The 23,490-nt window shown below is 46.8% G+C and overlaps 1 protein-coding gene across 1 annotated transcript in view; it reads right to left on the bottom strand.

Annotated features, from left to right (window-relative positions):
- Window positions 1–23,490, bottom strand: part of RP1 (RP1 axonemal microtubule associated) — a 65,901-nt gene that overhangs the window by 28,559 nt on the left and 13,852 nt on the right. The window contains exons 5-6 of the mRNA XM_068525575.1: window positions 20,413–20,565; window positions 18,184–18,360 (exon numbers count right to left, since the gene is read on the bottom strand). The gene's annotated coding sequence lies outside the window, so the exon portion shown is untranslated. The remainder of the gene's footprint in view (window positions 1–18,183; window positions 18,361–20,412; window positions 20,566–23,490) is intronic.

Genomic DNA, 23,490 nt, shown 5'->3' with positions numbered 1-23,490 from the left:
AGTACTTTTTTTTTTTTTTAATTAATTTTTTTTTTGGGGGGGTGTGTTGGGTCCTCATTTCTGTGCGAGGGCTCTCTCCAGTTGCGGCAAGCGGGGGCCACTCTTCATCGCGGTGCACGGGCCTCCCACCATCGCGGCCTCTCTTGTTGCGGAGCACAGGCTCCAGACGTGCAAGCTCAGTAATTGTGGCTCACGGGCCTAGCTGCTCCGCGGCACGTGGGATCTTCCCAGACCAGGGCTCGAACCCGTGTCCCCTGCATTGGCAAGCAGATTCTCAACCACTGCGCCACCAGGGAAGTCCCCAAGTACTTTTTAAATGGTAGACATTCCAGCAGGGTTTGCCTAATTCCCTTTCATCTTCCTTCCCAGAGAGAAGATCCAGTATCTGAATAAAAGCTGAAAATCCAGGGATATTGAAATCAAGATAGACCTATATCTGGAGATGTTGTAAAATAAGCAACTGTCTTTCTTCCTGCAAATCCCCCTCCATGACATTTCTCCCAATGTTCTCACCTTCCTACACCTGTACCTTCTGACCTAAGGTGCCAGTTACAAAACTTCAGGCTAAAGGGGGAAGGGAGCAGGGAAGGGGTGGATTGAGAGTCTGGGGTTAGCAGATGCGGACCAGTATATATAGGACGGATAAACAACAAGGTCCTACCGTATAGCACAGGGAACTATATTCAACATCCTGTGAAAAACCATAATGGAAAAGAATGTGAGAAGAATATAGATATACGTATCACTGAATCACTCTGCTGTACAGCAGAAATTAACACAACATTGTATATCAACTATACTTCAATAAAATAAATTAAAAAAAAAAAATTCAGGCTAAACTGAAATGTCAGTTTCATGTCCAAAGCCTTTTCTGTTACCAAAGCCTGTTGTCCAATTCCTTCTTGGGTCCTGTTTCCTACTGTGGTGAGATCCTAATACTGCAACTGCTTTCCTAAACTCCTGCCCACCTGCTTCTTCTAACCTTCAAAACTTGCTTCCTGCACTGGCCCAGGTTCTGAGCCTGACTCTGACCTCGATGCCACGATCAGCTTCCTCTGGGCCCCTTTCAGTCCCCTCCTGGTCTCTCCCTGGCTTCTCCAGCCTCGTTTTTGCTCTTTTGCACCCAACTCCCTTCCGTACGTCAGGACCAATCGCACTCCTCCGTGACATGCCATCCTGAAAGCATCGTCCACCCTGGGGACATTGTTTCTGTAAAATTCCTTCTCTAGTCCTTATAACACGAAGTATTCTTCTGCCTTTAGACTGGCTTTCTGTCCCAGGGAATAACTAAAATGGAAAGATTCTCCACAATTTGCAGCTATAGTCACGGGATAAAGTCACAAGTGGACCTGCCAATGGTATTAAATTCCTTATCAAAGGTGGATGAACTCTTCTGTAAGTGTAATTCAAAAATAGCAACAGACAGAAGGCAACGGGATGGGACAGCTTTGCTTTGTAGGAGGAGAAATTTGCAAGACAGGATTTAAAATGGACTAAACTTAGTGTATGAAATGGCATTTTTGTTGTCATTTTAAGCTTTGTAAGTAGAATCTATAAATATATGTGAGGGAAAAAAGTGCCAAGAAGGCTAAAAGAAAAAATATACATATATTAGAAAATACAAAAAAGAAAGAGACCTTTCCACAGACTCACAGAAATTATAAACAGAAAAAGTCCTCCGGCCACTTTGGTCATTTCCTGGCCAGCAGAGCTCATTCATGAGTGTTCGTCGGTCTGATTTTCGATGACTCAAGAGTCTTGACTCTAGGCCCTTTGTGTGTAAAATCATCCTGCTGTCTAACGGACCTTCACAAGTTGTCAAGACTTCCAGCCCTTTAGCCGAAATTTCCAACATTCCAGTAAGTTCCAAAGGCTCCCTTGGCCTTCCCTGGCTGAACATCCAGATATAGTGCTAAAGGGACAATTTTCTCTTCCTTGTCAATCTACCTCTAAAATACCTAAGAAAGGTGAAACTTCATCAAAAGCAAGATAGGCATCCTCTAAAGATCACTGGGCTGGTAAAGGAGAACTTGAGTTCTCTTTGTTTCCAGTGTTGCCAACGATCCCAGGCGGCTTAAGAACATCTGAGTTACATTTGTAACTGCCCAAAGAGTTCATTGAAAAGATATCATCAACGCTACCAAGTAGTGATGGCTAACACACGCCAGGTTTCACACCGGGGGCTTCATATGCATCGACTCAGACGTTACAACAACCCTGGGGAAACGGAGCCCTCGTCTAGGGTCCAACGGCAAGTTCAACGCAGGTTGGAACCAGTGTCTCGGTCAAGTCCGTCTGGCTCAAACCCTTGCTTTTTCTGCTGCCCTGTGCCGTTACTACAGCACCTTGGTCAGAGAGTGTCAGCCCTTGGTCAAGTCCAATCGGAAGGCATCTCCTGAACCAGGCAGAATGTGAGGATGAGGAGGAAACAGAGCTCCACGCTTCCCAGGAGATGAGCTGCCTCTAGGGGTTCTGGAGAGAAGGAGGGGAGTCTCGCAGGCTGACAGTGAGGAAGAGATTGGTGCCTGGCGTTAATTCACAGGAATGCAGAACCCCGCGCAGAGGCTCGGGGGACACCAGGGTACGGGGTGGGAGAGACAGAGCCCAGCTCCCCTAACTGGGGAGAGAGCAGGACGAAGAAGCAGCGCCTGATACTCAGCCTGCAGCCCGCTGACCACTCCACAGAGGTTTCAGGGACCCTGGACCGTCCAGGGCTTTGATTCAGGAGCTGAACAGACGAATGGGACGGGGTGTTTTAAAGAACCTGACCCAGAACTTCTACGAGGAATATTAGGACTCGTTCCTGCAGTCGACTCAATAATCCCAAAGGCCCCAGACTTAACGAAGGGAGGGGGTTGGAATTCCCTGACACCCAACCTTCGTTAAACCAAAGTGACGGGGCAGGAGCAGGCCTGGCAGGAAGGCGAGTCATTGCTACCTCTCTGCTCTCCGGCCCGCAGAACTGAGCCTACGTTTCAGCCTCTGGAATCTTTATGCGTAAAACATGCTGACTAGACCTATCAGCAGCTTGCTCCGTGTGCCCTCTCATTTGGAGGGAAATGTCGAGAATCATCAAAGGAGCCCGCCTGGAGCTACAGATTTGCAGCTGTGTGTCTACTGAGATAACACAGAATGGAAATCTGGACACTTCAGGCCCTGATTTCAGCTTCCTAGACAAAGCTACGTTGATTAGATTGGCAGTTCTTGAAACAACAGACAACGCAGCTTTTCGAAGCTGCAGCAGATTTTGAATTGGGACTCATATTGACTCTGTAACCCAACCACAGAGATGAAGCACTGAAACAGAGAATTGGAAGGTTAATTAAGAATCTGCTTATATGGGGAAATAATCGGATTTCCCTCGCTTTTCAAGGGACAATAAATCTATTTCTAAGAAGGGCATGCGGCAGAGTTGGAATCCCAGCCCTGTGGTTTGCAGTAGGTACAACTCCTGTTAAGGCACTTAGCCTTCCTGAGACAGCTTCCTCAGCTGAAACATGGCCACACTCACACCCATCTCACACAGCACGGGTGAGAATTAAATGAAGTGACCTGCTTCCAGCACCGCGTCTTGTGCTTAGCAAACTGGAGTCCTTCCTCTGATTAACAGGACAAAAGAACGCAGCAGCTCACTTTGTGAAGCCATAATAGAGGATATTTTTACTTGAGAAGTATGACATCATCCTAGGACCTTTGTTAGAAATTCTAAAATATTTCACTTCCACAGCAAAAATCAGAGGTAAAAAGAAATGAAATACAGAATTGCTTTTGTAAAATTTCAACTGAGCTGTGTCAACTAAAATTCTTTAAGAAATTAGTTCATTACTCTGAGCCATTCCTCCCTCTATAATTAGAAAATGCTTCCACCTCCTCCTTTCTGGAAATGTCTGCCAAGCTTCTCATCAATGGAATTTACCCAAGTCTGAGGTCATCTAGGCACCGTGTGTAAGGATGGCGGAGTACACTGATTAAAGGCATGGTTTGACACAGGCACACCTGTACTTGAGCCTCACCTGTACACCTTCCAGCCGTGCGACCTGGGTGATGGCACAGTGTAAGCCTCCATTTCATCATCTACAGTATGGGGAGGTCATCGTGGTATATGGCTTACGGTATTATTTTGAGATTAAATAGCACAGTAAAGTAGCACAGTACCTACTAAGAAATCATATTAGCCATAATTATTAATAAGCAATTTATAACACTCTTGACTGCTCCATAACGTACATACCAGGTAAGAAGGGAATGTGAATTTAATAATACATTTTTCTCAACATTGCATAAGGAGAAAAGTATTTTTTCATATAAGGAAAACCACATGGGCTATAAATTTTGAATGCAGATTCATTATTTCTTGCATTTATATTTTAGTTAATACGACAGTGACGTTTTCTCCCTTACATGGAAATCACATATGAATAACTGAGATTTTTTACACCAAAAAACAGGCAGTTTTTTCCCATCCTCTCAGATAGCTTTCTCTTATTTAAAGAAGCTTTCATTTCATATTTAAAATTGTAGAATAGTAGATAGAGTAACTGGAAATGACAGCACTGCAAAGAAATCTAAAACATATTCTGATCAATTGAATCAAGCCAGGTTTTCAGAAATGTCTGTCACACTTAACCTGGGGCTGTTGATAACACCATCCACACCTAGATCGCCTTACCGCCACACCCCTGTCGGCCTGCGGCCGCCTGGAGTCTTATCAAGGACGCAAAGCCCAGGAATTTCCGGACCCAAAGTGGAAAGAGATTAGCTCTGGCTCTGAAATAAATCACTTCCCGGTGTTTTCACTTCCAGACTTCTACCATTTTCCCTGCAGTTTTGGATATGACCAGAAGTGTTACACATCCATCACAAAGATGATCAGTTACACTCTGATCCCTAGTAAAAATGGGGAGCTGTAAGTTAGAATCTTGTCCTTGTCACCCATGTGGCATCATTTTTTTTTTTTTAACATAGCTGACAATGACTTTTCTGGTATCTACTGTACCTTTTAAGAATGTCTTTAAAGCGTGAGAAGAGGCGCGGTGTCAATTAGGTTGCCACTAAGTGATGCAAGAGAAGCAGGAACATTCAATTGCGCAGCTGCTGATGGACTTGTTAGGCGAACAGCTGTTGCCAGCTCACCAGCACTGATCAGCGGTAAGAGGTTGACACTCGCTCATTCATTTTCTCCTTAGGACGTGCAAATAGCACATAGGCTGGGAACTTCCTAAAGCAGCTAAGAGTGATTGAGAAAGCGGCGTCTTCCTTCTCTCTGTCCACACCCTCGGGTGAGAAAGAACTCCCCTCTCACCAGTCAGTCATGGTGCAACAGAACTGGACGTTTTCCGTGCTTCCAGTTGTCGAGTACACTGCTCTTTCCGGACTGCCTCACTGGCTTTTCTCCATCTCCACAGTTTTGGTACCTTAGGGAACAACTAACTCAGGACCCTAGTGGAATAGAGTTTTGGAATGAAAGATGTGATCCTGCAGAATCTCCGAGCCACAGTCGTGCATCCGCTACTTCAATTCATCTAAAAGTGGAGGCGTGTTGCCTTAGGACAAAGCCCATATTTAGACAGCTCCAGATACAAGAATCAAACTGGTCCTCAAGATGTCCACTCTTTTTTCTTTTTCTTTTTCTTTTTTTTTTTGGCCGCTCTGTGTGGTGTGCGGGATCTTAGTTCCCCAGCCAGGGATCGAACCCGCGCCCCCTGCAGTGGAAGGCAGAGTCTTAACCACTGGACCGCCAGGAAAGTCCCATGTCCACTCTTTTCTAAAAATTCTGTGCTTGACAGCAACGGGAATTTCTACGTGAATTGTGGAAATATCCCCAGAGGTGGATTTTGGTGGGGAACCCCTTGACAGGTTGGCTGTTATTTCAAACTCTCAGCAGGAGGGCAGGCACAAAACATAAAGGAGGCCTCAAACTAGGCGACAGGGCCCCAAACACCAGGCTGGGGTTCTGGGGCAAATTTCTACTTCCTGGCTGAGCAATCCCAGATGGCAGAATCACGGGAAACAATAAGTTGTTGCTGTTTTAAGTCAGTGTGTTAGCTCGCATCGGAGTGGTTCATCATGTAGCAAAAATAACCGAAACATGGGCATATGCTCAAGGTGTCAATAAAACATCATAGACAAACTGAGGCCCATTCCTAGGCTTCCCAGTGAGCTAGAAATGGGCTTCAAGTTTGAAATCCCTGGATGGCAATGCTCCCAGGCCCCAGTCTTACGAGCTTAGGGCTGCTTTTCCCAGTATTTGTCCCAAGCGGTGCTTCTCTACAGAAAAGGTTCCCATTCTTATGCCTCTTGCTTATCATTCCCTCTGCTTGGAATGTCATCTCCCACACGTGCTTCTTCTTACCCAAACCCCGACCATCCTTCAGGCCCATCCCCCGTGCCCCTTCCTCTAACAGGTCTGCCCTTACCCTCTCGCCCCGTGATACAGCCCACCACCGTCAATAGCCATCTGTGGATCTGAGTTCAGAAAGGCTTTGGCGCCAGGATCTCTCCCTCCTTAGGCCCCCAGTGGCATTATTTCATAAATTGTTCATGACACCTTTATTCTCCCTTTTATCATAATGATGTGTGTATTTTCAGAATCCTCCTAAAAGTACTCTGAGGAACTGCGTTTCCTGCATCCCTGCCTGCCCCTGACGGCCTATTTCCAATCCTTCTCCTTCTCACTCCACCAGGACTGGCCTGGCTTAGATTAATGATGCCGTGGGAAACCACGTCAGAACAAGGGCTCTGTACTCATCTGATGTTCACGCCCGGAAAGCTGTGTGACAGCAGCATTTACACAAATCAAGGCCCTATTAATAGGACATCAGAGTTTTCGGAAAGAGCTCAGGGCTTGAGTCAAATGGTCCTACTGCAAGCTGGAATCCTGAGCATACTATTTCCTAATTGGACGAAGATGAGATTATTTAACCCCCTCTATGTTACATTTTCTTCATCTGTAAACTGGAGTTGTTCTGATGTCCTAAGGTTGTTTTGCTCTGAATCATATCGTGCATGCTCAACACCTAACCCAGTGACTGATGTACATCACAGAACACGAGACACTTTGATGACTGACTCTACTGGTGCATTGCTACAAATCCACCCCTTGCCTCATCATCATAGATCATATGTTTTTGTAAAAAGCAAAGTTCTGAAATCACGTACTATTTAAATGTAAATCTAAGCGTTCTTCAATCTGAGGGAAAGGCCACTGTACTGAGAGCCTGTCTCCCCAGCTTCATATAAAATCTATATTCCCCTCAAACTTAAACTAGAACTAAGGTCATGAATCAATCCTCTTTTCTCCTGAGGTGGTTATTTTCAGTCTCAATTTTAAATGAGACGAAACACTGACAGTGTGGCCTCCCTCTCTTTTCACAATAACGATGGTTGCACATCCTTAAACCCGATTCCTCACAACTGACCCGGCACAGCTAGCAGACGGTTACCTCTTTTTTCTGTTTGCTTTGGAAAGACCGAATGGAAAGCAGAGTCTACGCCTCACTCAAGCTGCTCTGCCTCATTTTTCTTGGAAAAAGAAGGTGATGACTGATTTATCCAAACATGGTTAAGACATCTGGCCTATTGTATTATCCTACCAACCATCAAGGGTCACGGTTTTATGACGAAATAAAGAAAAAGGGTTAAGATGCATTGAGTATTGTAAGAGATAGGACAATAGGAGGAGAGGGCATCTAAAAACCTCTATTTATAGTAAAGATGCTATCATTAGCAGGGGTTTTTATGCCAAGATTATCAAGAGTGAGCATATTACACCCTGAAGGCTCCGTTGTACAAGGAAAAACTCGGATTAGGCTCCTGAAGATGTTATCAAAGACTTACAGAAATAACTGTTTGAAAAATTGGTCATTGTGAGGATGAAAGTGACACATTCAACCCCTGAGAATTCTGACACCACAAACCCACCAGCGTGTGGCCCCTGGGGTCGGGTGGGGAGCAGTACTGCTAGCAGAGGACACGTGTCCCATGTGCTGGGCTGTCCCTTGCAGGGAATAGACGCTGAGCACATAAAAGGTGACGAAGGCAGGGACCAAGCCTCTTCCCTCTGTGCTGAGGCTAGAGCCAGCTCACGTCTACCGCCGATAATGGACAGGAAAAGCATTTGATTGATCCCTTTCTATACTTGCACAGCCCAATTCCTCACAGAACTTTTCTGCTTTCAACACTGAAAGAACCACATAATCCACAGAAGCTTCCAGCCAGAGGGGTCCTTAGAGGTTACCTGATCCAGTGCCAGAACGTCCCAGACAGTGCACTGATGTCCAGACGATGAAACGACTTGCTGAGGGCCACACAGCTAATATGGGGCAAAACTTGAATTACTCTTAATTTCAAAGGTTGGGTGACTTTCATTAACTTGCGGACAAGGTCACTTGCTCTAAATAATTGTTTATCGATCCATGAGAACAAAGGCACTCCTGTGGCTGCCCTTCTTGGAACCAAGTGGGTCTAATGTCAGTAGAAAGCACCATACGGGGACTTCCCTGGTGGTGCGGTGGTTAAGAATAAGCCTGCAGATGCAGGGGACACGGGTTCGAGCCCTGGTCCGGGAAGATCCCACATGCCGCGGAGCAACTAAGCCCGTACGCCACAACTACTGAGCCTGCACTCCAGAGTCCGCGAGCCACAACTACTGAGCCCACGAGTCACAGCTACTGAAGCCCACGTGCCTAGAGCTGTGCTCCGCAACAAGAGAAGCCACCACAGTGAGAAGCCCGCGCACCGCAACGAAGAGTAGCCCCTGCTCGACGCAACTAGAGAAAGCCCGCACGCAGCAATGAAGACCCAACACAGCCAAAAAAATTAATTAATTAATTTTAAAAAAACGAAAGCATCATATGAAGACAATTTTCCAAACTTAGCAAACAAGCTCCATTACCCGAGCAAACCAACCTCTTAATTTATAACCCAGGCTTTCCTCTGACTTATGGTTCTTGCTCACAAAAAAAAAGAAAAAAACCACACAAATAAGACTAAACCTAGGGAAATAACACAACCCCCAGATTTTTAAAATGGTGGGTAAGTAGCATCACCTTTCAACAGAGAGGACAATGTGTGATGAACTTTGTCATCGTTCTGGGCTGAATTGTTTTCCCCCAAGAGATGTTGAGTCCTGACCCGCAGTACCTGTGGATGGTCCCTTCCTTGGAAGCAGGGTCTTTGCGGATGATCAAGTTAAAATGAGGTGCTAGGGTGGGCCCTAACCCAGTATGACTGGTGACCTCATAAGAGGGAAATGTGGACACGGGCGGGCCCTCAGGGAGAACGTCATGTGAAGATAAAGGCAGAGATCAGAAGATGCTTCTATAAGCCAAAGGTACCAGAGACTGCCAGCAAAGCCCAGAAGCTGGGAGAGCGGCAGGGAACAGACCCTTCCCTCACAGTCTCAGTAGGAACCAGCCGCACTGACACTGACCTTGGACTTCTAGTGTCCAGAACTGTGAGACAGTAAATTTCTGTTGTGCAAACCACCAAGTTTGTGGCACTTTGTTCGACAGGCCCACCAAACTAGTACCGTTGCCTCATCTGAAAAAGGCTGGGTGAACTAACTGATCTCACTGGCCCTCCCACCCAAACTCCCCAGGTTCCGTGTAGGCGTGGACTGTACAGAGGCCCTGAGTCCATGCCTGGCCTTGGAACCTTTCTACGGCCATGGGAGGGGACACCACGAGGTATGGGACACAGCCGTGAACAGGAAGACACAGTCCCTGGGACCAGAATTCACGTCTCCCAGGGAAGATCAGCTCTAAGCAAGTAATTACCAGTGTGGTGCAGGCTGCAGAAACACAGAGGCCACCCTGGGGAAACTGGACTGGTCCGTGGGCCAGGGGAGGGCTGGAGGGGACAGGAATGAGGGCGAGGTGTCAGCACCCCAGCAAAGTGGGTCGGGGAGGGAGGTGTCACGTGCCAGCAGGACCAGCACAGAGTGAGTCCAGGGGAGGGGACCGCCTACCCGGGCAGAGAGGAGAGACAGAGGGCTTTTGGTGACACATCTGGTCAAGGCCACACGGGGCTGTGGAGGCAATGTCTGGAGCAGTGGCAGCAGCGCAGGTCATAAAGGAACCCTCCGCTGATGAGTCACTTCCAAACCTCAGTTATATTTGGATTTCTGTTGGGCCTAATGGCATCCTTTCTGTTTCCTATTTCAACATAGCAGGCCAAAGGCAGAACTGATGACTAAGCGCGGACTATTTCATCTAGACCGAAAGTCAGTTTTCCTTTTCAACAACGTTTGCTTGTTAGGTTTCTGGGAGAAGGCGTGTTCCGTGCGTTTGCTTATTTGTTTGAAAATCGCTGAGAACAGTTTGACAAATACTGCAAACTATACGAAAGGAAAGAGACACAGACCATTAAATACTGATCAAACTGGTTTCTGAAAAAGGACGACCACACTCTGCGAGGATTAATACTGTGATACTAGCTGCCCTCTTCCCGCCCTCAAGACAACCCAGGAATAAAGGCATGTGGGCCACTGGAGTTTCCACATCACTGTTAAGATTTCTGTTCTGCTCTTTGCATTATTAATAATTACTATTAATATTTATTGAGTACTTAGTATGTGCCAGGCACATACTCTTCACATTCATTTTTTTCTTAATACTCCAGCCCTTTAAGTACTTTAAGCCAAGCACATTTGCCAGTGTCCATCACAGCCATCTGCTTCCGGGTCTAACCACAGAGTTGGAAGCAGTAGGTGTTGTATGGTTCTTTCAGGAAGACTCCTAAATACGGAGGGATTCTATTTTCGTTTTCCTTCTTCTTCCTTTCTGTCCTGGAATGTGGTTCAATGGCCGGAGCTCCAGCAGCCATCTTGGACCACAGGGAGGTCCAAGGGAATGGTAGCCAGTCACAGCAGAGTGAAAAGACAGAAGAATCCTTGGTCTTGCATTGTAGATCCACCAAATCAGCCCTGCACTGTGGATTCATATTTTTTAATAAGAAAGAAACATATTTATATCTATTTTTCATGTTTCAGTTATGTGCAGCCAGAATTATCTGAGAGAAGCATTACTGTGTGCCAGGCACTGGGCTTGAAACAAATCTCCCTCCACCTCCCCCACCCCCAATACAAACATTCAGACAGTAAAATAAATAGTTTGGATGTTTCGGCAATGCCTGATCTAATGCAATAATCACAGATACATCACACCAACCACAGACATTACTCCTAAAGGTTTTACAGAAATGCTTCAGAGGACCCTGAAATTTTGTGAAACATTTTCAAATCCAATACTTTATAATAGATTCCTCTCCCACAAGAGTGATTTTTTTTTTCCTGAATCTACAAAGTGAGGTCATTTTGCTTCCCACTGCTTACTGCATTCAAAGACCATTACGCTGAAAATAATTACCTCAAACCGGTAGGAATATTCTTCCTTCTCCTTCCCACCTATTAAAAAGTAAAGTTGTGCCACCTGCATGCCTCTATTTTTACTCTACTTTTCCTCAGGAAGCCCTCTGATAATAAGTGAAATGCCTGTGACCTTGATAAGCTTTGAATTAAGCTGTAAAAATAAAGCCTTTTGTAGTTTCCTGAAAGGTATTTGGATCTAAGGCTATAAAAAAAAAAAATTTGCTTAGGTATTGATGCCCATATTAAGTTGGCCCTTTTACCAGAATATAATGGAAGTTCTCTACTCATTTTGCCAGGTGCAGGCATCTCTCTGTATGTCTAAAGACCTTAACTGATGAATAACAATATTACATTCTGTGACTAAAGGAAGTTTGACAAAATATGTCAAATAGGCACTTAGATGTAAGGAGACAAAATAATTGCCTATATTGAAGAGTTTTTCCCTTGAGATTTGTCTTTGGAGAAGCAGAAGTCAGATTGCCTTTTGAGCTACAGGGATTTCAGATCAACTGTAAGAAAATCAGGGAAAACCCAGGACAAAGGGTGGGCCCAGAGCTCCAGGCAGAACTTGCAAGGGGACCGGTCGGCTCTAACCCCTCCCCCTACACTAGGGTGGGACCAGGCGAGCCCCTGAGCTTCACCTCCACCACGGACTCAGCCAGGATCCCCAACCCCGTCGGGCTTTGGAACCCTCCTCTGGTAGTCCCACGCACCTCAGCACTTTCCTGGTCCTGTAAGGTTGTTTCGTCTCTGTGGCTCGTAGCACTTGCTGATTTGAGCCCTTTGTAGATAACTCCTCAGCATGTAATCTCTTATCTTTTCCCCTTCACTTTGGAACAAGGAGGGGGGAGGCCCAGGGTCTGGGGAGATGGTAGGGGCTCTGAGCTCAGCGCTGACCCTTTCTACTGCCCGGCCACCACCGGAGCTCTCCTGGGCCAGCCTAGGTCACAAAGTCACAGCTCAGATAGGGAGAAAGGAGCCAACTGAATGAAGACAGCTCTTAGGAAGGAAGGAACAAGCAGCCACCAAGAGGAGATGCTCCAAGTGGGAGACTGGAACTGACACATCCACACGACTATATATAAAACAGATCACTAGTAAGGACCCACTGTAGAGCACAGGGAACTCTACTCAGTACTCTGTAATGGCCTGCATGGGAAAAGGATCTAAAAAAGAGTGGATACATGTATATGTATAACTGATTCACTTGGCCCTACAGCAGAAATTAACACAACATTATAAATCAACCGCACTCCAATACAAATTTTAAATTATTTTAAGAAGGAGATGCTCAAGGTGGACGGCTTTGATCTGGGCCGCACCTGCTCTGGCCAGTCCTTCCGCGGGTAGGAGGGGGAGGCGGGGCTTTCCTTGGGGATCCTGCATCCTCCACAGCCTGAAAGGTGCGCTTTCCTTTGCCTGGGAGGGAGGGCCGAGGGGGAGGGCCTGCAATGGGACCTTAGCGCCGCTGCACAGACCACGAAACCAGATCAGAGACGCGGCTCGGTCCGCGGCGCTCACCGAGTCCGTGGGAGGGGGGGAGGGGGGGCTGTGCTCGGGGCCCACTTCCACTTGGAACCTCGGAACTTGCTTCCCCGGCTCCCAGCGCCCCGTGTCCTGAGCAGGCCGAGCTCACGGACGCGAGGCGGGTACCCACGGCCGAGTCCTGGCGGCGGGCCGTGCTCTGCGCTCCCGGCCCGGCTCCTTGAGGATGGGCAGAGCTGGGCAGAAGCTGCGGAGCTCGGGAGGTGGCTGATTCCTCCAACGTGTGGGTGCTCGTCCGGGCATCAGCAGGGCGGGGACGCCGGGGGCCTCCAGCGTCCCAGGAGGAAGGGTAGCGGACGTGCGTGTGTCGGCGGACGGGGTCTACAGGTGGCGGAGGATGTCTGTAGAGCGGGGCCTCTTAGGCGGGTCTCGGAAAGAAGAGCCCTGACTGTGAGCCCTCGGTGTGCGAGGTGCCGGGAAGGCTGCCGGGCACAGGACGACGTGCCCGTCGCAAGCAGCTAAAACCTCAGCAGGCCAAGCCCGCGCGCGGTCCATCGGCGTGCAGGGACTCCGCCCGGGGATCAGGGCTGCGTGTGTCTGGGCAGGAGGGGACTCACCCACTCCACCAGCAGAAGACGTGTAGTGGCGGGCTTGGCAGGAACGCGGTCCCTCACGGATGCTCTCCGGGGGCACAGAGCCGGGCTTGGGGGGCTCCAGGCTCCAGACAGGCCTGCCTGCTTGGGCTCGTTCAGGGCCCAGTGTCTTGTTAGGTGGACACCTGTATTAGTGTCCTAGGGCCCTGTCATTGCAGGCTCTGCTGGCGCCACTAAATGGCCATTTCCGGGGCCCTGGGGGCGGACCTGACCTCAGAAGGCAGCTGTGGAGAAAGGTTTCGTGAAGGTGACGTGACACGCGGCCCCGGCTAACACTTGCTGGGCACGCCTTTCCTTCACGACGACCATCCGAGGTCAGTTCCGCTACCCTCCCTGCTGTACCAGGAAGGAAACCGCGGCTCAGAGAGCTTGAGAAACTCCCCCAGGCGGCGCCAGGAAGTCACGGGTCCGGGTCTCAGACCCAGGCCAGGCCCTGGCTCCAGAGCCCAGCCTCACCCCTCACCATTCTGTCCCCCCAGAATGGCAACATCCATTTTAGTGTGGCCATCAGACCCCGTAATGACCGAATGAGAGAAATCCTTCTGGCCAAAAAGTCTGCATTCAGAAACAGGCCTCCAGAGGCCGAAGACCACTGCTGTACATCTGTGCATGGAACGCTGTGTGTTCCCTGTGCCTTCCGGCCCTGACGTCATGAATACAGGGCAGGATGGAAGCCTCAAGCCCCACCCACAGAAGACCTGGCCTGGAATGTTCTAGGGAGAGTCGCCATTTCTGTGAGGAAAAGCCCTGGTCATCAAGTCTGTCTCATCAACGTAACCTGAGGTAGCTCCTCCTGGGGTGAGCTCACATTTCTGATGAAATAGCCAACATTACTGCTTACAGGTTAGTCCTTTCCTGCTCTTTCCATTTGTCGGACAAATGTACGGGCCTTGGGGTCATGGCGTGAAGATTTAACTGTTAAAAAAGATATAACAACAGCTAATGCTTGTAAGGCATTTAAAATGTGCTGACTCTTAAAAATCAAACAAGCCTACAGAAGACGTCCTTGTTCTGCATCACACACGTGGAAATGGAGACTGGGGGGGGGAAGACAGTCCTCTGCACGGGGGTTCTCAGAGGCCCATCCCAACACGCAAGCGTATCTCAGGACCCAGCTTCCCAGTGTGACCGGGGCGGGGGGCGCGGAGGGTGAGGGAGGCCCGGGAGCGCCCCCCTCTGGGCCTGCTCCCGATCTCCCATCTCCATAGGAAGCCCGCCAGCAACCAGAGCCAGCGCCCGGGCTGACCCTTCTGCCCTGGGCTTAAAGGGAATCCAGTTATGTTTTCCTCTTTCTTTCTTGGGATTTGGTTTCCTTCCTTGTCAGAGTGGTGAGACCAGGGGGCAGGTAACAGGGGGCAGACTTAAGGGAAAGAGTCCACAGTTACTGCTGGGCCACCTTGAGTGTTTAGGGTTAGGGTTAGGGTCAGGGTCAGGGTTAGGGTCAGGGTCAGGGTTAGGGCCTACAGGGGCCTCGGAAAGGGTTAGGGTTAGGGTTAGGGTCAGGGTTAGGTTAGGGTTGGGGTTAGGGTTAGGCCTGTTGACAAGCACCTGCATCACCAGCCAGGGCAAAATCTGTAGAAATAGGAGATGTTTGCCTGTCCCTGTGCTCTTTGCACAGAACTCCCTTGCGGACCTTCAAAGACCTTTGAAACCCTGCTTTCCTCTTCTATGTTGAAGAAGATGCCATGTGTCTAGTACCTGCTATGAAAATGCTTTTCTGATCAATTAATATTGAAATCTTAGATGACAACTATAAATGTATAGTGACACTTTACCAGCTCTAACATTACTAAAAATCTTTCTTTTCTTTCAGAGACTGGCTTATTTATCATAGACAAATGTTATCATTTCAATATCCAAAGATGCCTTCTCTGAAATGTCAGGTAGTTTTATTAATTGTATAATAAAAAGCAATCATCAATCAGTCATCATTTTCTTAATGGGCGTAAAAATGTTATACCCATATTCACTAGTTTCATAGATGAACGTAATTAAGACAAGAAATTTGAAACTCTGAGTTTTAAATCATTTGAGTAATAGAAAAGCTGTGGATATTTTAGAAAGCTTCATTTCAAATTACTTAATACTAACTATTAAGATCTTATCTTTCTCTAGGTATATTAGGGGACCATCTATTCTTCAGCAGCCAATCTCATATGCCTTCTGTAGCTACGGTACTTTATTGCGATAAGTGATATTTATGTTAATGTCCCTGAGATGCCATAAAAATTTGAAATACCTTCTCAAAAAAAGTCAAAAATTATTTTCATTTATATTTGAGTGTATTTTCATTATCTGAGTATAGTTATTGTATGTACAACACCATGGTATTAATTCATATGTTATCAGGATTATATAAATAATTGGAATATGGCATTCACCAACATTCCTCATAGAATGTTCTAGCAATGATATTTGTCATTGATCTTTTCTCCATTGTCTAATTGCTAAAATTATTTTGCGATTGTGTAGATTAACCTGGAATAAGATAATCCACTGGCCAGAGTTTACACACTCTGCCGATTAATCACCTGAAAAGCCACAGTTTATTTTTTATAAGCTGACCATCTGCGATGTTCCCTTTCTACACGGCTTGACAGGTTAAGTCATGTTTGCCAAACTTCTCTGGCGTTTCCCTGTACTGAGGAATCCTTCCACTGTGGTATATCCAGGCCTTCGCTGTGCTTACAAGTTTCCAGGGATGCCGTTCGGCTTTTGTGTTATGTTGCTATGAAATCTGCCTGAGACTAAAGAAAGTAAATGTCAACAGACACTGAACACCTGTTGCTACGGTGCTGATGGCAACTAACTTGAACAGTCGCTCTGAGTTTACTCAGAACCCACATCACAGGTTTTAAATGTATAAACTCTGCTTGGCCAAAAGGAAGAAAGAGATTCCATGGTATATTCCTGTGAAAGTGTTATGCCATTAATTTCAGATGTGCCAGATGAAATAAGGAGGTTGGGGATTTATTAACAAGTTCAGGAGTAGAAGCTTCTGCTCAGCTCAGTGGGGCCAGCTTGACAAAACCCTCTTCTGAGGATCCCCGGCTCCTGGGATAACGGGGCTCAAATAGTTTCCCTGCCTGGCGCTCCCCGCAATCCGCTGTGGTCTCCCAGCATCCAAACTCTGCATCACACCTCCTGAGGATGCGGAGTGGCCCCGTCCCCGATGCTTGGGCGTTGGGGGAAGGGTGCTAGAGCCTGCGTGCCCACGCGGAGGCTCCCGCGCTAGCCCCACATAAAGCCACTGAATGCCATCACATGGCGATGCAACCGGATGTGCCACTGGCCCTGTGGGTCTCCCCACCTGAATGACGTCGACCTGCCAGACCAGAAGAAACGAGATCTTTGTTCACGTGTTGAGCCCTCACAAGGTACTGACCACCGTACGTGGTGCCCTCCCCAGCCCTACCGTTATTGTTCCCAACTGACGGATTGGGAAACAGGAGGAGGAGAAGAAATGATCTGCCCTGGGTGAAGGACTGGGGCAGGCACCCTGGACCACGTTACGATGCTGCCTCACGGGAAACCCACACCAGCCACATCCTCCTCCCTTGGGGAGCGTGTCCAGTGAACTCAGCCCTGAGCGAGAGCAGGGGGGCTTCCCACCGGCGCTCTTGCGGCCAGAAGACCCCAAGACTCTGGTCTGTCCGCATCTGATGTGAGCTGGCGGGGGAGGAGGTGGGGAGTGGATTCCTGATGCTCCTTGCAGCCCCACAGCAGACAGAGCAGCTAGGAGCTTAATCGAAATGACAGCGGGCTTCCACTTGGACAGCCAGAAAAACCTCTAAGACAGCGGCTGACATTCCCGTAGCAGACGCAGGCTGCCGCAGGTACACACCCAGGGGGTGCCCCCCACTCCACGTCCCACGTTCTCGCCAGGATGCCCCAGAAGCTTCTCCTCTCAGCTCACCTGTTCTGCACACTAGGAATATGTTTGCCGCTTCAGTGTTACTCATTGAACATGAAAAACTGCAGTTGCAAGAACATGAGAAGTTAATGTCATCCAGGTTAGAAACCGCAGAGCCGTGTCAAACTCTGCCTTCTCCCGCTGGAGACCAGTCCCTACACACATCACTGCTCCTTCTCGTGCTCTGAAGATTCTTTCCATGCTCTTCGATCCGGCCCTTCGCCTCCCTAGGAGTCAACCCACATCAGACTTCCCCACGGCCTCCTCACTGGTCGTCAGGCCTCCATCTGGTCTGGCCCTACGGTAAGTCACTCTCCTGTTTGCCTCCATAGTTTAAAAAATGTCAGTTATTCTTTCTAAAACCTAAGGCTGATCATATTATTCCTCTGACCACCCTCCATTGGTCCCCGAGGGCCCTGAGGATCGATTCCAAGTCCTGTGCACGGCCCACAGGTTCCTGAACTTGAGAACAGTTGTCCAAACAATCTCTGAAAGCAAGAATTCCTTAGAAACATCTGCAACAGTTCCCCACAAGAAAAATAAGTTCATTCCCCACAGCAACCAAGACTAAAAATGATTTAGCTCCGGTCTTTCCGGCTTTCTTTACCATCGTTGGCGTACTTTCCACACAATTAAGCAATCTTCCACATTTCAATACAAGTTTAAGACATCCTCCCTTTTAAAAACCCAGTTATAAAGCTTAAAATTTTAATTACCATTTCCTGTTTTTATAAGGGCAAGGAGAGAAAAAGCATATATTTTACCTGTAATTTCCAAAACGAAATTCCTCAGTTGCCTCCAGAATTTCTTAAAGGAAGCATCAGAGCCCAGGGCCCGGCATCCTAGGGAGCCTGTGGCTCAGGGACACCGCCTGGGAGTAAACCTGGCTCTGGTCCTGCTGGTCGGAGGGAACATGACGTTTGCATCGTCACCGGGATTACCTGGAGTAACAGCAAGCACTGCATGTGACTCACGGGCGCACGCTAGCCGAGACCAGAGCTGGCCCGAGAGTCACGACAGTCGGGAGGTATCAGAGGGCACATTCTCCTTATTCTGATGAAGAAACATCCAGACCACAGCACCTATAACTGCTTTAGGATGTATCAGAGAGCACATTCTCCTTATTCTGATAAAGAAACATCCAGACCACAGCACCTATAACTGCTTTAGGATGTATCAGAGGGCACATTCTCCTTATTCTGATAAAGAAACATCCAGACCACAGCACCTATAACTGCTTTAGGATGTATCAGAGGGCACATTCTCCTTATTCTGATAAAGAAACATCCAGACCACAGCACCTATAACTGCTTTAGGATGTATCAGAGAGCACATTCTCCTTATTCTGATGAAGAAACATCCAGACCACAGCACCTATAACTGGTTTAGGATGTATCAGAGGGCACATTCTCCTTATTCTGATGAAGAAACATCCAGACCACAGCACCTATAACTGCTTTAGGATGTATCAGAGGGCACATTCTCCTTATTCTGATGAAGAAACATCCAGACTACAGCACCTATAACTGCTTTAGGATGTATCAGAGGGCACATTCTCCTTATTCTGATAAAGAAACATCCAGACCACAGCACCTATAACTGGTTTAGGATGTATCAGAGGGCACATTCTCCTTATTCTGATGAAGAAACATCCAGACCACAGCACCTATAACTGTTTTAGGATGTATCAGAGGGCACATTCTCCTTATTCTGATAAAGAAACATCCAGACCACAGCACCTATAACTGCTTTAGGATGTATCAGAGGGCACATTCTCCTTATTCTGATGAAGAAACATCCAGACCACAGCACCTATAACTGCTTTAGGATGTATCAGAGGGCACATTCTCCTTATTCTGATAAAGAAACATCCAGACCACAGCACCTATAACTGCTTTAGGATGTATCAGAGGGCACATTCTCCTTATTCTGATAAAGAAACATCCAGACCACAGCACCTATAACTGCTTTAGGATGTATCAGAGGGCACATTCTCCTTATTCTGATAAAGAAACATCCAGACCACAGCACCTATAACTGCTTTAGGATGTATCAGAGGGCACATTCTCCTTATTCTGATGAAGAAACATCCAGACCACAGCACCTATAACTGGTTTAGGATGTATCAGAGGGCACATTCTCCTTATTCTGATAAAGAAACATCCAGACCACAGCACCTATAACTGGTTTAGGATGTATCAGAGGGCACATTCTCCTTATTCTGATGAAGAAACATCCAGACCACAGCACCTATAACTGCTTTAGGATGTATCAGAGGGCACATTCTCCTTATTCTGATAAAGAAACATCCAGACCACAGCACCTATAACTGGTTTAGGATGTATCAGAGGGCACATTCTCCTTATTCTGATGAAGAAACATCCAGACCACAGCACCTATAACTGCTTTAGGATGTATCAGAGAGCACATTCTCCTTATTCTGATGAAGAAACATCCAGACCACAGCACCTATAACTGCTTTAGGATGTATCAGAGGGCACATTCGCCTTATTCTGATAAAGAAACATCCAGACCACAGCACCTATAACTGGTTTAGGATGTATCAGAGGGCACATTCTCCTTATTCTGATGAAGAAACATCCAGACCACAGCACCTATAACTGCTTTAGGATGTATCAGAGGGCACATTCTCCTTATTCTGATGAAGAAACATCCAGACCACAGCACCTATAACTGCTTTAGGATGTATCAGAGGGCACATTCTCCTTATTCTGATAAAGAAACATCCAGACCACAGCACCCATAACTGCTTTAGGATGTATCAGAGAGCACATTCTCCTTATTCTGATAAAGAAACATCCAGACTACAGCACCTATAACTGCTTTTCCTTTCTAGTTGCCTATACCATGCAACCAAATAATCTACTTTCAATAAAACTTTATTAAATGGCCAACAAAATAACCCATTTTGTTCAATAGATCGTCTGTGGCATACAAATAGAATGTGGCATGTGAACATGGGAGCTTTTTACCTTATTTTGAAGTTGATGTTTTGAATATTTATCTTGAAAACTATGTTTTCGTTGAGTACGACACCATGAAGTGGAAGTCAAGTCCCCATAACAAGTAGATTGGTTCAACTCAGCCGACATCTGTTAAATGCCTGCTCCATTTAAGATGTGGGCCTGCGGGGATAAAAAAAAAACAATAACCCTGACTTCTAACAGTCCACAAGCCAGTAATCTTTTGTACTAGACTATTAATATGCAAGCATTAGCTTCACTTGTCACTCTCTCAACACCCATGTAAGTATGTCTTCAGCCCAGGCAGAGAGGAGCTCTGAGCGCTGCCAGTAGCCCAGGGAGGTAGGGGCCCCAGAGGGTGATAAATCCCTTGTCATCTTCACTACCTTCATTTCCGTCACCAGAACCCCTGGTTGAAGGTCTCGTACTCTTTCATGTTTTTTTAACAGCTTTATTGAGGCGTAACTGATACACAAGGAGCTGCATATATTTGATGTGTACAGTTTGATGAGTTTGAACATCTGCACAACAGCCTGACACCATCACCACAATCGAGGGAACAGACTGATCCATCACCTCCCAGAGTTTCCTTGTGTCCCTTTGTTTCTTGTTTGTTTGTTGTTTGTTTGTTTTTATGGTAAAAATACTCACCATGAGACCGACCCTCCTAACACATTTTGAAGTGCACACCACACTGTAAAGTGCAGGCACCACGTTGTACGGCAGATTCTAGAACTCACTCATCCAGTAGAGCTGACACCTTCCAACCATTGAAGAGCTCTCCTTTCCCCTCCCTCACCCCCTGGCCACCACTCTTGTACTCTCTGCTTTTATGAGTTTGACTATTTTAGATTCCTCATGTAAGTAGAATCATGCAGTATTTGTCCTTCTGTAACTGGCTTGTTTCACTTAGCATAACATCCTCCAGGTTCATCCATGTTGCTGCAAATGGCAGGATTTTCTTCTTTTTTCATATGTGTATCGACTTCATGTCCTTTATGCGTTCCTCTGTCAATGGACACCTGGGATACTGCCATATCTTGGCTATTGTGTAAAGAGCTGCCATGAGCACGGGAGGGCAGATATCTCTTTGAGATCTGATTTCAGTTCTTTTGGATAAATACCCAGACGTGGGATTGCTGGATCATACGGTAGTTCTAGTTTTAACTTTTTGAGGAATTTCCATACAATTCTCCATAGCAGCGACACCATTTTAATTTAACACCAACAGTGTACAAGGGTTGCACTTCTCCACAACCTCACCTACACTTTTTAAAAAATAATAGCCATCCTAACGCGTGTGAGGTGACAGCTTGTTGTAGTTTCGATTTGCATTTCCCTGATAATTCATGGTGTTGAGCACCACTTCATATCCCTGTTGCCCATTTGTATCTCTTCTTCAGAGAAATGTCTGTTCAAATCCTTTACCCACTTTATAAGTGGCTTATTCGGGGTGTTTTGCTATTGCGTTGTGGTCTCATATTTGTTTTAATGCTCAGAGAAAAGGCACAGTCTGTTTGCTTTCCTCCTTGAAACAGAAAATATCATTTTTGTGAGTGGAACACACAAGAAACAAAGTTCCTTCGTATGTAACTTAGAATGTTAATTCTGGAGAGTGAGAAATTCTGTCCAGAAGAACCTGTGCCTTTAGAAACACTGACCGTTGTTTTTTTAGTTTTTTTTTAAATAAATTTATTTATTTATTTATTTTTGGCTGTGTTGGGTCTTCGTTTCTGTGCGAGGGCTTCCTCTAGTTGTGGCGAGCGGGGGCCACTCCTCATCATGGTGCGCGGGCCTCTCACTATCACGACCTCTCTTGTTGCGGAGCACAGGCTCCAGACGCGCAGGCTCAGTAGTTGTGGCTCACGGGCCTAGTTGCTCCGCGGCATGTGGGATCCTCCCAGACCAGGGCTCGAACCCGTGTCCCCTGCATTGGCAGGCAGATTCTCAACCACTGTGCCACCAGGGAAGCCCATTTTTTTTTTTTTTTTTTTTTTTTTTTTTATACGTTAAGCAGCAGCGGGCAGGATGGTGCAGTGGAGAATCAGAGGCTGACCAGCCTAAACCCAGGGCAGGTCCCATCCTGCTGGAAGTAGCTTCACCTCTGCTGAGTATCTAAGACGTCTGCAAAGTAAGAACCTGGGTTGGATAGACTTGACTACAGTAGCATTTTTTTTCTTTCACTGAGTAATATTACTGCCTACCTACTATGTACCAGACGCCGTGCCAGTGCTAGATTAGAGCAGGAAACAAGAGTAAACAGATGAGTCCCTGGCCATTTGGAGTTTACATCTTAGAGGATGGTAGACAATTCACAAGTAATTTCACAAGTAACACTGTTTCAAATGGTGCTAAGTCTTCTCATCCCCTCCTCGCCCAGCCCGCTCCCTGCCCAGTCCTGACCCCATAAGGGCTCTGCATGCCCCGGTGCTGTTCCCCAGTCACACACAGGGCTCTTTCCTCCTCCCCGGCTGGGTCTCAGCTCTGATGTCTCTGCTAAGAGCCCTTCTGAGGCCACCCTGTAATGTCAGCTCACCTTACCCCAGTCACTGCGCAGCAGGTCACTCTGTTTTATTCTCCTTGGAGCCTTTAGTGCTGCTGAAACAATATTACTAATTTATTTGTAAGAATGTAATCTCCAAGTGTTCAGTTTTTCCATTGATATGCAGGTGTGCAAACAATTTAATTTCCACCTTGTCCGAAATGTACCACAAGATATAGAATGAAACACTATTTCTGACCTATTTTCCAGAGATGTTCTGAAGAATATTTTTAATCAGTGTTAGGTACTGAACACATTTGTATTTATGGATTTATTCATCTATTTATCTATTTTGCAGCTTATTAAAGAAACCACATATGTGGACCATTTGTCTCTTTCAGTAAAAGGATTAGACAACTAATTTCTCTAAACTTCAGTTTTCAAATGGGGCTAATAATCCCTCCCTGCAGGAATTTTTTTTCTGATTCTTGAACAATATAATCGAAAGCTCCCAGCAAAGTATCAATCATTAGGAGGGCAGGCCCACTAGATCTTCCCTGAATTAGAATTAGTCGTTTAGTGACTATTTGAAAGAGTTCCCAGTA

This window comes from Eschrichtius robustus, chromosome 17, assembly GCF_028021215.1.
Source record: "Eschrichtius robustus isolate mEscRob2 chromosome 17, mEscRob2.pri, whole genome shotgun sequence".
NCBI classification, from domain to species: domain Eukaryota; kingdom Metazoa; phylum Chordata; class Mammalia; order Artiodactyla; family Eschrichtiidae; genus Eschrichtius; species Eschrichtius robustus.
Note: the sequence above shows the minus strand (reverse complement) of the source record. Positions and strands in the feature narration are given on the sequence as shown.